General features: G+C 40.1%; 1 protein-coding gene across 5 annotated transcripts in view; it reads right to left on the bottom strand.

The window, feature by feature from the left end:
• Positions 1–12,006, bottom strand: part of Nek10 (NIMA (never in mitosis gene a)- related kinase 10) — a 208,480-nt gene that overhangs the window by 84,554 nt on the left and 111,920 nt on the right. The window lies entirely within an intron of this gene.

The following is a 12,006-nucleotide window of genomic DNA, read 5'->3' as shown; positions in this document are numbered from 1 at the left end:
ATGGATACATTGCAAGTTCTAGGCTAGCCTGGGCTATCTAGAGACCCTGTCTGAACACAAAACAACAAACTCACTAGCAATGTAACAGAAAGAGCCATCTGAACATGTAGCAAACAAAAGATGGGGGCTTCTGAGGAAACCAGGCTTGCAGATATACCAAGACATGTACTATCCAAGAGATAGTAACTTCAGATTTCTAACCCACCCAGTCAGCTGTATTCTGTTTTGGCAGCCCCATCAAACAAATGTGAGTTATGTGGGAAAGGCTACTGAAGTATTTTTCATCTTCAAAAAGAAACCAGCATTTGGGAAATATGGCTGAAGTCGTACTAATCACTATTTTCAAACATATGAGGTGGCAAATATGTGTGTGGTTATTGTTTGGATGATAACTATAAAATAATTTATTGTCTTGTAATAACCTTCAACTTCTTCATATGAGGATAACACACCCACACTAGAGAAATAAAAAATTAAGCCTAGCAATGCTTCTGTAGGAGTTAAACACTACAAACACATGTTCACATACATGAAAACACACACATATGCTCACACACATGTACACACACACACACACACACACTACCTCACTCCTAATTTAAGATAGACTTTTCTAAGAAGAAAGATATAAGTGTGAAGCCATGATGATACAATTTTCTAGCAACATCTCTTATACTCAGAGTCTGAACCTTCTTGGCCCTCACAGTCAAGTTAACAATACACCCTGAGATCACTTCTGACTTAACCTGCTATAGCCTACTGTGAATCTGTCTAACTTTAATCTGCCTTTAAGTAAAACTCAACCTTACTTGCCTCTAATTCTCTCATATAATCAGCATTTATAGCCTAAGCTAATGAAATCTTTAATCTTAACTTTTTTATAGTTATTCATTCTCCTGTGTCCCCAACTCTGAGTAATGCACACACATACATATGTTATGATTATAATTTGATAAAAGCAGCCAATGAGATGGAAACAACCTGAAGATAAAGTTTGTGTTTGTGGTATTGAGTGCTTCAGGGTCCACTGGGGTCAGCAGAAGCCAATGACTTATCTTTGAAAAACTCTGCTAAAGATTTCTTTAATTTAGTTTTTTTTTCTTTTTTCTTTTCTTTTTGTTTTTATCATGATTGCAGTTTCTCCTCCCTCTTCTCCAAGTTCCTCTGCCACCTCCTCTCTTTCCCCTCCCATCCATTCCTACTCTGTTCTCTTCAGAAAAAGATAAGCCTCCCTTGGATATCAACCAAACATTGTATATCAAGTTGCAGTAACACTAGGCACCTCCCCTCCTATTAAGGCTGGCTGAAGCATCTAAATAAGAGGAATGGGGTCACAAAAAAGGGGAAAAAAGTCAGGAGCAGCCTCTGCCCCCACTATTAAGAGTCCCACAAGAACACCAAGCTAAAAAACTGTTGCCTATATGCAGAGGGCCTAGGTCAGTCCCATGCAGGCTCCCTGGGTGACCGTTCAGTATCATTGAGCCCCATGTGAGACCTGCTTAGTTGATTCTGTGGTTTTTCTTGTGGTTTCCCTGATTCTTCTGTCTGATGAAGATTTTTTTGTAAAGTATCCCTCATTCCTTCCCCATGTGGTACTTTCTGTACTGTCTAATAAAAGAGAGAACAATTTCCTTGTTAGAGACAGATGTAGGACACAAGAAAAAAGTCAAGGATTCTAATCTGGGCTTGTTCTTGGTCCAAGAGGAGCCTGTGCTGTCGCTGCTTAAAGACCCAACCCACACACAGAGCTCAAGGTATATGTTATTTAACCAAAATAGGAGATCTTTGGAAAAACTGAAAACATCTTTAATTAAGTGTGTGAAACTGTAAATGTTGTACTTTATACACAATAAAAATGTTCAAGTGAACAGGATGGCAGTGTAGAGTTTAGTACATATCAAGGAGCTACATGTATTCCACTAAAAAATTCCAGAAGTCAAATAAGCATAATTTATAACCAGCTTGATCAGAAGGGGGGCTGGAATACCATTTTTCTGAACATACTAGAGCCTACACCACTCACACACACAAACACACACACACATAAATGTCACACTACACATCACACATACACACATCATACCACACCACATATCACACACACACACACACACCACATATAAAACGTCACACCACACTACACACCACACACACATACACACACATGCCACACAACTCAATACACACATGTGCTCTAGAAGGGTGATTTCATAAAGAGTAAAGACAAAATGAGAGAAAAATGACTAGGCTTGATCTAATTAAGAAACAAAGACAAACCTTTTCAATTTTAATTTTTCATGAGTGCTCCCTTACTGATATACTATCAATTAAGCTGCTAATTGCAAGTAATTATTATTTACTCACTGAACAAGGGAAACAAATGTTGGACCTTGGTGAATTTCAAAGTGTGATAGACCTGGGCATTATGATGGTTTTTAAATAATTTACTTTCTTCTCAATAGAACTAAGTGAACAAAATGAAATTTATGCATGCTGAAAACTTTGTGCTTAGGACTGGACTCTTCTTTTCCACAGCAGTGATGCTCAGCAGCTAAAGTTTCACTGCACTCATTACACACACACACACACACACACACACACACACAAATACAAACAAATATGAAAATATACACATACGTACACACATATACACATACATACACATGCACATATACACATACACACACAATACACACATATGCAAATATACACATATACATATACATACACACATATATACTTAAACACATGCACATATATACACACATAATACACACATATGCACATATATACATATACATACACACATACATAGATATACACACACACAATACACACATACACACATTGCACATATACAAATACACACATTCATATGCACATACACACATACATACACACTCATATAAATACATACACACACACACACACTGTCATACACACACCTACCCTGATGAGTGGAAGAGAGAAGACTAAAGACTGTTATGAACCCTGCACAAGAAGCCATGCACATGTTTCAAGCATACAAGGCTTTGAAATCACTAATGTAAAAACCAGGCAGAAATATGTATTAAAATGATACTTGAACTAATCAAGTTGTTTTCCACAAAAGCACAGAGCAACCATTCCGCCACATCTATACAGGTGCATTAGAATAAAGGCAATAATTCGTGGCTAAAACCTGGTTAGCTATGCAGTGGGAAGTTAATAGAGGTAGTCTATCCCCAAAAGATTGGAGACTACAGAAGGAACTCTGTTTAGCTTCATGGAGATGCAGGTGTCTGAATGCATAGAAACATCAAGTCAGCAGAGGCTCAGAAACACAAGGCCCAGCAGCATCACAAAACATCAAACCTGAGCTTTTGGTCCTTTTCCTTCATTTAAAAAAAAAATCAGATCTTGTTTCAGGAATGGCTGGTTCTTGAGCTAATGTAGAAAATCTATAAGGTTATTCAAAACAGAAGAAGCAAACAAATCTATTCATAGTGAACGGAATATGTCCCACAGATACAGAGGCAAGACCTGGGGCAGTCTGAGCAACACAGTAAATAGTTTGCTAATCAAGTTGAATGCCATTAGCAACATGCCATAGACAACAGCAAACAGTGGCTATTTCTTCAAGGCTCTGGTGCCTTGAAAGTGCATGAGTGTGGTGCCCACCAGTTCACCTCCCCAGTGAGTGCTCATTCCTTCCTGAAAGACAGACCTTCCTCACTATGTCCTCTTATGGAGCAGAGGGAAAGGAATCAATCCCTCTATTGTCCACTTGATTAAAGGCACTGATCTGACCATGAGGCTCATCCTCACAAGCTCCCCTCCAAACGTGCCTACATGGCAGTTAGAGCCTCAATATGAACACGCTGAAGAACCACATATGATAACACTGAATTTCTGAAACACATAGATTGTAGTATTGAATATTGTTGAAATATCAATACTTAATCTCACACTTACCCAGCCAGACTTCTGGATTTCTGAAAGTAACTTCCTGCAAAGACACGTGCTTCCCCAAATGGCATACATAAAAATATCTGCCTCGCTGACATAACCTGAGACAAGACAAGCACCTCCAAATTCCCACTCTTTCCCTTACAGTTACTCGTTGCATTTCATCCTCTCTTGCGGCAGGTTGTAGCTCAAGTGTCCCTCAAAGGCCCAAATGTTAAAGGCTTATTCTTCAGCCTGATGATACTGAGAGGTAGTGGAAACAACACAAGGTTTTGTTATAAATGATGGCTCTCAGAACCAACCATCTGACATCTTGGGGCATTTGGTCCTGCCTATTGGAAAGGATCACCCCAGATGACCTTATTAATTGCTCACACTTTCACACCACTCCCTCACACTGAGGAAAAAGGCCAAGTCAAGGCCCCCACCTCAGTATCAACTGTTTCTTACAAGTCTGAGGTGGTGGGGCGGGGGGGTGGAATAGACAGATGCTGGGGAAGACTAGAGGGTAGAGAACCCCGGTGTGTGCACTTGGTTCTTCTTGAGTTTAGATAATTTACCTAAGGACTTATATCTGGAAAGGGTAGGGATGGATCAGGAGCTGGTGGGGTGGGAGAGGATTGAGAAAGCAGGACTCAGCTTGCTTTCAAGACAATGATTCATGGTATTTGAATCTCCAAATGGAGTCCAGCAGACAGAAAAGTGGAGACATGGATGGGTGGGAAAACCATCCACTCCTCTGCACTCTGTGATGGGTAGGTAACACCAGCACCAGGAGGCAAACATGTCCCCTGCCTGGAAACATAGAATAAGAAAGAGCTCCTTGAGGGGACAGACATGTTCCCGTGAAGCTGGATATTAACAGAAAAAAACCAATACAAGGATGGAAATCACGCCCTGGAAAAAGCAAGAAAGTAATCCCTCAACAAACAAAAAAGAAGACAGCCACAAGAACAGAATGCCACCTTTAACAACTAAAATAAAAGGAAGCAACAATTACTTTTCCTTAATATCTCTTAATATCAATAAATTCAATTCCCCAATAAAAAGACATAGACTAACAGACTGGCTACACAAACAGGACCCAACATTCTGCTGCTTACAGGAAACCCATCTCAGGGAAAAAGACAGACACTACCTCAGAGTGAAAGGCTGGAAAACAATTTTCCAAGCAAATGGTCTGAAGAAACAAGCTGGAGTAGCCATTCTAATATCGGATAAAATCGACTTCCAACCCAAAGTTATCAAAAAGACAAGGAGGGACACGTCATACTCATCAAAGGTAAAATGCTCCAAGAGGAACTCTCAATTCTGAATATCTATGCTCCAAATGCAAGGGCAGCCACATTCATTAAGGAACCTTTAGTAAAGCTCAAAGCACACATTGCACCTCACCCAATAATAGTGGGAGACTTCAACACCCCACCCCACTCTCATCAATGGACAGATCCTAGAAACCGAAATTAAACAGAGACACAGTGAAACTAAAAGAAGTTGTGAAACAAATAGACTTAACAGATATCTACAGAACATTTTATCCTAAAACAAAAGGATATACCTTCTTCTCAGCACCCCATGGTACCTTCTCCAAAATTGACCATATAATTTTAGTCACGAAACAGGACTCAGCAGATACAAAAATATTGAAATTGTCCCATGAATCCTATCAGATCACCATGGACGAAGGCTGATCTTCAATAACAACATAAATAATAGAAAGCCAACATTCACGTAAAAACTGAACAACACTCTCCTGAATGATACCTTGGTCAAGGAAGAAATAAAGAAAGAAATTAAAGACTTTTTAGAGTTTAATGAAAATGAAGCCACAACATACCCAAACCTAAGGGACACAATGAAAGCATTCCTGAGAGCAAACCTCATAGCTCTGTCTCAAAAAAAAAAAAAAAAAAAAAACTAGAGAGAGTATACACTAGGAGCTTGACAGCACACGTAAAAGCTGTAGAACAAAAGGAAGCAAATTCACCCAATAGTAGTAGACAGCAGGAAATAATCAAACTCAGGGGCAAAATCAACCAAGTGGAAACAGGAAGAACTATTCAAACAATCAACCAAACCAGGAGCTGGTTCTTTGAGAAAATCAACAAGATAGATAAACCCTAAGCCAGACGCACTAGAGGGCACAGGGACAGCATCCTAATTAACAAAATAAAAAATGAAAAGGGAGACATAATAACAGATACTGAAGAAATCCAAAACACCATCAGATCCTTCTACAAAAGGCTATATGCAACAAAACTGGAAAACCTGGATGAAATGGACAAATATCTAGACAGATAACAGGTAAGAAATTTAAATCAGGATTAGATTAAGGATCTAAACAGTCCCGCTCCCTTTAAAGAAATAGAAGCAGTCATTAATAGTCTCCCAACCAAAAAAAGCCCAGGACCAAATGGATTTAATGCAGAGCTCTATCAGACCTTCAAAGAAGACCTAATTCCAATTCTCCTCAAACTATTCCACAAAATAGAAACAGAAGGTACTCTACCCAATTCATTCTATGAAGCCACAATTACTCTGATACCTAAACCACATAAAAACCCAAGAAAGATAGAGAATTTCAGACCAATTTCCCTTATGAATATCGATGCAAAAATACTGAATAAAATCCTCACAAACGGAATCAAAGAACACATCAAAATGATCATCCATCATGACCAAGTAGGCTTCATCCCAGGGATGCAGGGATGGTTTAATATATGGAAATCCATCAACATAATCCACTATATAAACAAATTCAAAGACAAAATCTACATGATCATCTCTTTAGATGCAGAGAAAGCATTTGACAAAATCCAACACCCATTCATGATAAAATTCTTGGAAAGATCAGGAATTCAAGGCCCATACCTAAACATAATAAAAGCAATCTACAGCAAACCAGTAGCCAACATCAAAGTAAATGATGAGAACCTGGAAGCAATCCCACTAAAATCAGGGACTAGACAAGGCTGCCCACTTTCTCCCTACCTATTCAATATACTACTTGAAGTCCTAGCCAGAGCAATTTGACAATAAAAGAAGGTCAAGGGGATATAAATTGGAAAGGAAGAAGTCAAAATATCACTATAGGCAGATGATGATTGTATATATAAGTGACCCTAAAAATTCCACCAGAGAACTCCTAAACCTGATAAACAGCTTCAGTGCAGAAGCTGGATATAAAATTAACTTAAACAAATCAGTGGCCTTTCTTTACACAAAGGATAAACAGGCTGAGAAAGAAATTAGGGAAACAAGACCTTTCACAATAGTCACAATAATATAAAATACGTTGGTGTGACTCTACCTAAGGAAGTGAAAGACACGTATGATAAGAACTTCAAGTCTCTGAAGAAAGAAATCAAAGAAGATCTCAAAAGATGGAAAGATCTCCCATGCTCATGGATTGGCAGGATCAATAAAGTAAAAATGGCTATCTTGCCAAAAGCAATCTACAGATTCAATGCAATCACCATCAAAATTCCAACTCAATTCGTCACTGAGTTATAAAGGGCAATTTGCAAATTCATCTGGAATAACAAAAAACCTAGGATAGCAAAAACTCTTCTCAATGATAAAAGAATCTATGGTGGAATCACCATGCCTGACCTAAAGCTGTACTATAGAGCAATTGTGATAAACCCTGCATGGTACTGGTAGAGCGACAGAAAGGTAGACCAATGGAATAGAATTGAAGACCCAGAAATGAACCCACACACCTATGGTCACTTTGATCTTTGACAAAGGAGCTAAAACAATTCAGTGGGAAAAAAAAAAACAGTATTTTCAACAAATGGTGCTGGCACAACTGGCGGTTATCATATAGAAGAATGCAAATTGATCCATTCTTATCTCCTTGTACTATGGTCAAGTCTAAGTGGATCAAGGAACTTCATATAAAACCAGAGACACTGAAACTTATAGAGGAGAAAGTGGGGAAAAGCCTCTAAGATATGGGCACAGGGGAAAAATTTCTAAATAGAACAGCAGTGGCTTCTGCTGTAAGATTGAGAATCAAAAAATGTGACCTCATAAAATTGCAAAGCTTCTGTAAGGCAAAAGATACTGTCAATAAGACAAAAAGGCCACCAACAGATTGGGAAAGGATCTTTACTAATCCTAAATCAGATAAGGGACTGATATCCAATATATATAAAGAACTCAAGAAGATGGACTCCAGAAAATCAGACAAACCTATTAAAAATGGTGTACAGAGCTAAACAAAGAATTCTCAACTGAGAACTACTGAATGGCTGAGAAGCACCTGAAAAAATGTTCAGCATCCTTAATCATCAGGGAAATGCAAACCAAAACAACCCTGAGATTCCACCTCACACCAGTCAGAAAGGCTAAGATCAAAAATGCAGGTGATAGCAGATGCTGGTGAGGATGTGGAGAAAGAGGAACACTCCTCCATTATTGGTGGGATTGCAAGCTTGTATAACCACTTTGGAAATCAGTCTGGCGGTTCCTCAGAAAATTGGACATAGTATATAGTACATTGGAAGATCCAGCAATTCCTCTCCTGGGCATATACCCAGATGATGTTCCAAGTTGTAATAAAGACACATGCTCCACTATGTTCATAGAAGTCTTATTCATAATAGCCAGAAGCTGGAAAGAACCCAGATGTCCCTCAACAGAAGAATGGATACAGAAAATGTGGTACATTTACACAATGGAATACTACTCAGCAATTGAAAACAATGAATTCATGTAATTCTTAGGCAAATGGATGGATCTGGAGGATATCATCCTGAGTGAAGTAACGCAATCACAAAAGAACACAGATGATATGTACTCATTGATAAGCGGATATTATCCCAGAAACTTAGAATATCCAAGATACAATTTTCAAAACACATGAAACTCAAGAAGAAGGAAGACCGAAGTGTGAATTCTTCATTCCTTCTTAGAATTGGGAACAAAATACCCACGGAAGGAGTTACAGAGACAAAGTTTGGAGCTGAGACAGAAGGAAAGCGCATCCAGAGACTGCCCCACATGAGGATTCATCCCATATACAACCACCAAACCCAGACACTATTGCATATGCCAGAAAGATTTTGCTGACAGGACCCTGCTATAGCTATCTTTTGTGAGGTTATGCCAGTGCCTGGCAAATACAGAAGTAGATGCTCACAGTCATCTATTGGATGGAACACAGGGTCCCTAATGAAAGAGCTAGAGAAAGTACCCAAGGAGCTGAAGGGGTCTGCAACCCTATAGGAGGAACAACAATACGAACTAACCAGTACCCCCCAGAGCTGTGTCTCTAGTTGCATATGTAGCAGGGGATGGCATAGTCGGCCATCAATGGGAGGAGAGGCCCTTGGTCTTGCAAAGATCATATGCCCCAGTACAGGGGAATACCAGGGCCAGGAAGTGGGAGTGTGTGGGTTGGGTACTGGGTGGGGGTGGGGGGGAGGTGTATAAGGGGCTTTGGGGCTAGTATTTGAAATGTAAATGAAAAAATATCTAATAAAATGTTTTTTTAAAAAGGAAAAGAAAAAGAAAATATCTCATTGACAATGTAATGATGTAGCATTATAGATGTGGTCCTGGGAGATACCATAAAAGAAAATGTTTCCCTAACAAGTGTTGGAAATACTGATATAGGGTCCTAAGGAGCTTGTGACATAGTAAGAGCTAATTGCTCAGGGACTTGGTGCTTGATTGAAATAATTAACCTGATAATACTTCCATCAGGAAAAGATAGAAAAGGAACTTCAAATTCCACTGAATGTATTAATTCTGCATCTATTAAAAAGTACATTGAGTTCCCAGGTACTGCTTCATGCCCCTATCTTCCCTGAATGCCTTTAAGAAAGAAAATGGGGGTGGGGGTGAAACACCTCCCCAGCAGCTAAGAGTGCTTGCAGTTTTTGCAGATGATGCAAGTTTACTTCCCAAATTGGGTCACTCACAGAAGTCCAGCTCCAAAGGATCTAAAGCTCTCTTCTTGCCTCTGTGGGCACCTCTACTCACATAAACATACATTTACGCACATACACATAATTAAAAATAAAATGTCTCTTTTTTAAGGAAAGTACACTAACATATCACCATAAACCAAGCAGAACACTGAAACATACATATGGAAAGAACACAGAGCATCTTCACAAGAGCTAAGGAATCTGTGCTGGGCAGGCATGGAGACCAAGCTTCCTTCCCCTACACCGTGAGTGTATGATCTAACAAAGATGACATGAAAATGGTATATACTGGCATATATGTTTAATTTGGACTAGAAAGTAGTCTGTGGAGAGCTCATGGTGGTTCAGTTGGAGATTTAACTTACAAAGAGCCTAAAATGTGTGTATCTATGTTTACATATGCATTTATGTCCATGTAAATGCCTGTGTGCCTGCTTGTATTTGCTTGACATAGATAAACTATTGCTGAGAAATGCATCAAAGGCAATCACCATGGTGGGGTGTAAGTCAATGAGAACTAATGAGGAAGGCAGTTGGGGTACTGAGAGGGATCTACATTTGGATGCATTTACTGAAAAGAAAAAAAAAAAACATGTTGCTTGGGTATCTGATGAAAGGCAAGGCTTAGTTTAAAAAAAAAACAAAAACAGGCTCTCAGAAGCAACATGAGATAACTATGCCTTATTTATTGAGCAAAAGGCAGAGGGCACCCTGACACCCTGTGGAAGAGTGACAGTACAGAGCTAGAAGGCCGCTAGGCCTCCACCACGGTGCTGACACTTGAAAACCTCTGGACTTCAGCACTGACTAAATGAGAGATGGGAAGGATTCTCTTCCTCCTCCTCCTCCTCCTCCTCCTCCTCCTCACCCCTTCCTCTTCCTCCTCTTCCTCCCCCTTCCTCTTCCTCCTCCCCTTCCTCTTCCTCCTCCCCTTCCTCTTCCTCCTTCTCCTCCTCCCCCTCCTCCTTCCATTTCTCCTCTGCCTCTTCTCCCTCCTCCTCTTCCTCCTTCCTTCTCCTCCTATCCTCCTTTCCTCCTACCCACCTTCCCTCTCCCTCCTCCTCCTGGTTCCCAGGTCTCTGGCTTAGTTCAATGTCCTCAGTTAAGGACAATGCTGTCCTTAACATAGAGACAGGAGAAACAGACATAAAGGAAGAAATTATAACAGCTGGAGTATAATAGTCATGCTGGCACCCATGGCTACCAGTCATAGCCCACACATGGCTAGGTCCAGTGATAGCTAACATTGTTCTGTGTGTCAACAGTGTTTACAGCCTTCTCTAGGAGCCACCATTGTCTATAGACTGGCACTACACTGCTCTGAGCTCACAGGCATCAGCTGATATAAAAAAGATAGACAAGATATGCTTGGTGGGCATTGCTTAGATGTTTCTGAAATACAAACTCATCAGGGGAAAAAAATGATATCATAGTTTCTTTTCTTGTTGCTGGGATTAAACAACAACTTTGAGCCAGGTGTGATGGCACACACCTTTAATCCCAGCACTCAGGAGACAGAGGCTGGCAGATCTCTGTGAGTTCAAGGCAATCCTGGTCTACAGAGCAAGTTCCAGAACAGCCTGGGCTACACAGAGAAAGTCTATCTCAAAAATACAAAAACAATCAAAAAAAGAAATAAGCAAACAAAAAAAATCACTTAGTAAAAATGACGTAAGAGAGAAAGAGTTTACTCTGCCCACAGAGTTACATTCTATCATGGCAGATAAGTCACAGGGGTGGGACTCAAGGAAGTGGTCACATTGCATCTACAGGCAAGAAGTATAAAGTAAAGAAATTTGTTTCAGACAGTCCATGGTCCCAGTCAGGAACTTTCATTATCCTATGTAAAAGTTGTTAGTGGTGACAGTGACATCAAGCTGTCCTTTCCTGCAAGCCCAGTTTGGGATCAGGATGTAACCTTTCTCAGCTGCTCCATCCAAGTCAACCTTTCTCCTGATCTTTGGCTTTCCTTGTGACTCTTGCACTCAGTGCCTCCTAGCAGCACATTTGCCCTCAGAACTATGGCCTCTAACCCAGGCAGGTCCCACCTATGGGAGAAGCAGGTTCTCACCATACAGGTCTGCAGGAGTAGTGTGCAACAAACTCTAACAGCACAGAC

Source organism: Mus musculus, chromosome 14, assembly GCF_000001635.26.
Source record: "Mus musculus strain C57BL/6J chromosome 14, GRCm38.p6 C57BL/6J".
NCBI lineage: Eukaryota > Metazoa > Chordata > Mammalia > Rodentia > Muridae > Mus > Mus musculus.
The sequence above is the reverse complement of the archived record's forward strand: the minus strand, read 5'-3'. Positions and strand labels throughout refer to the sequence as shown.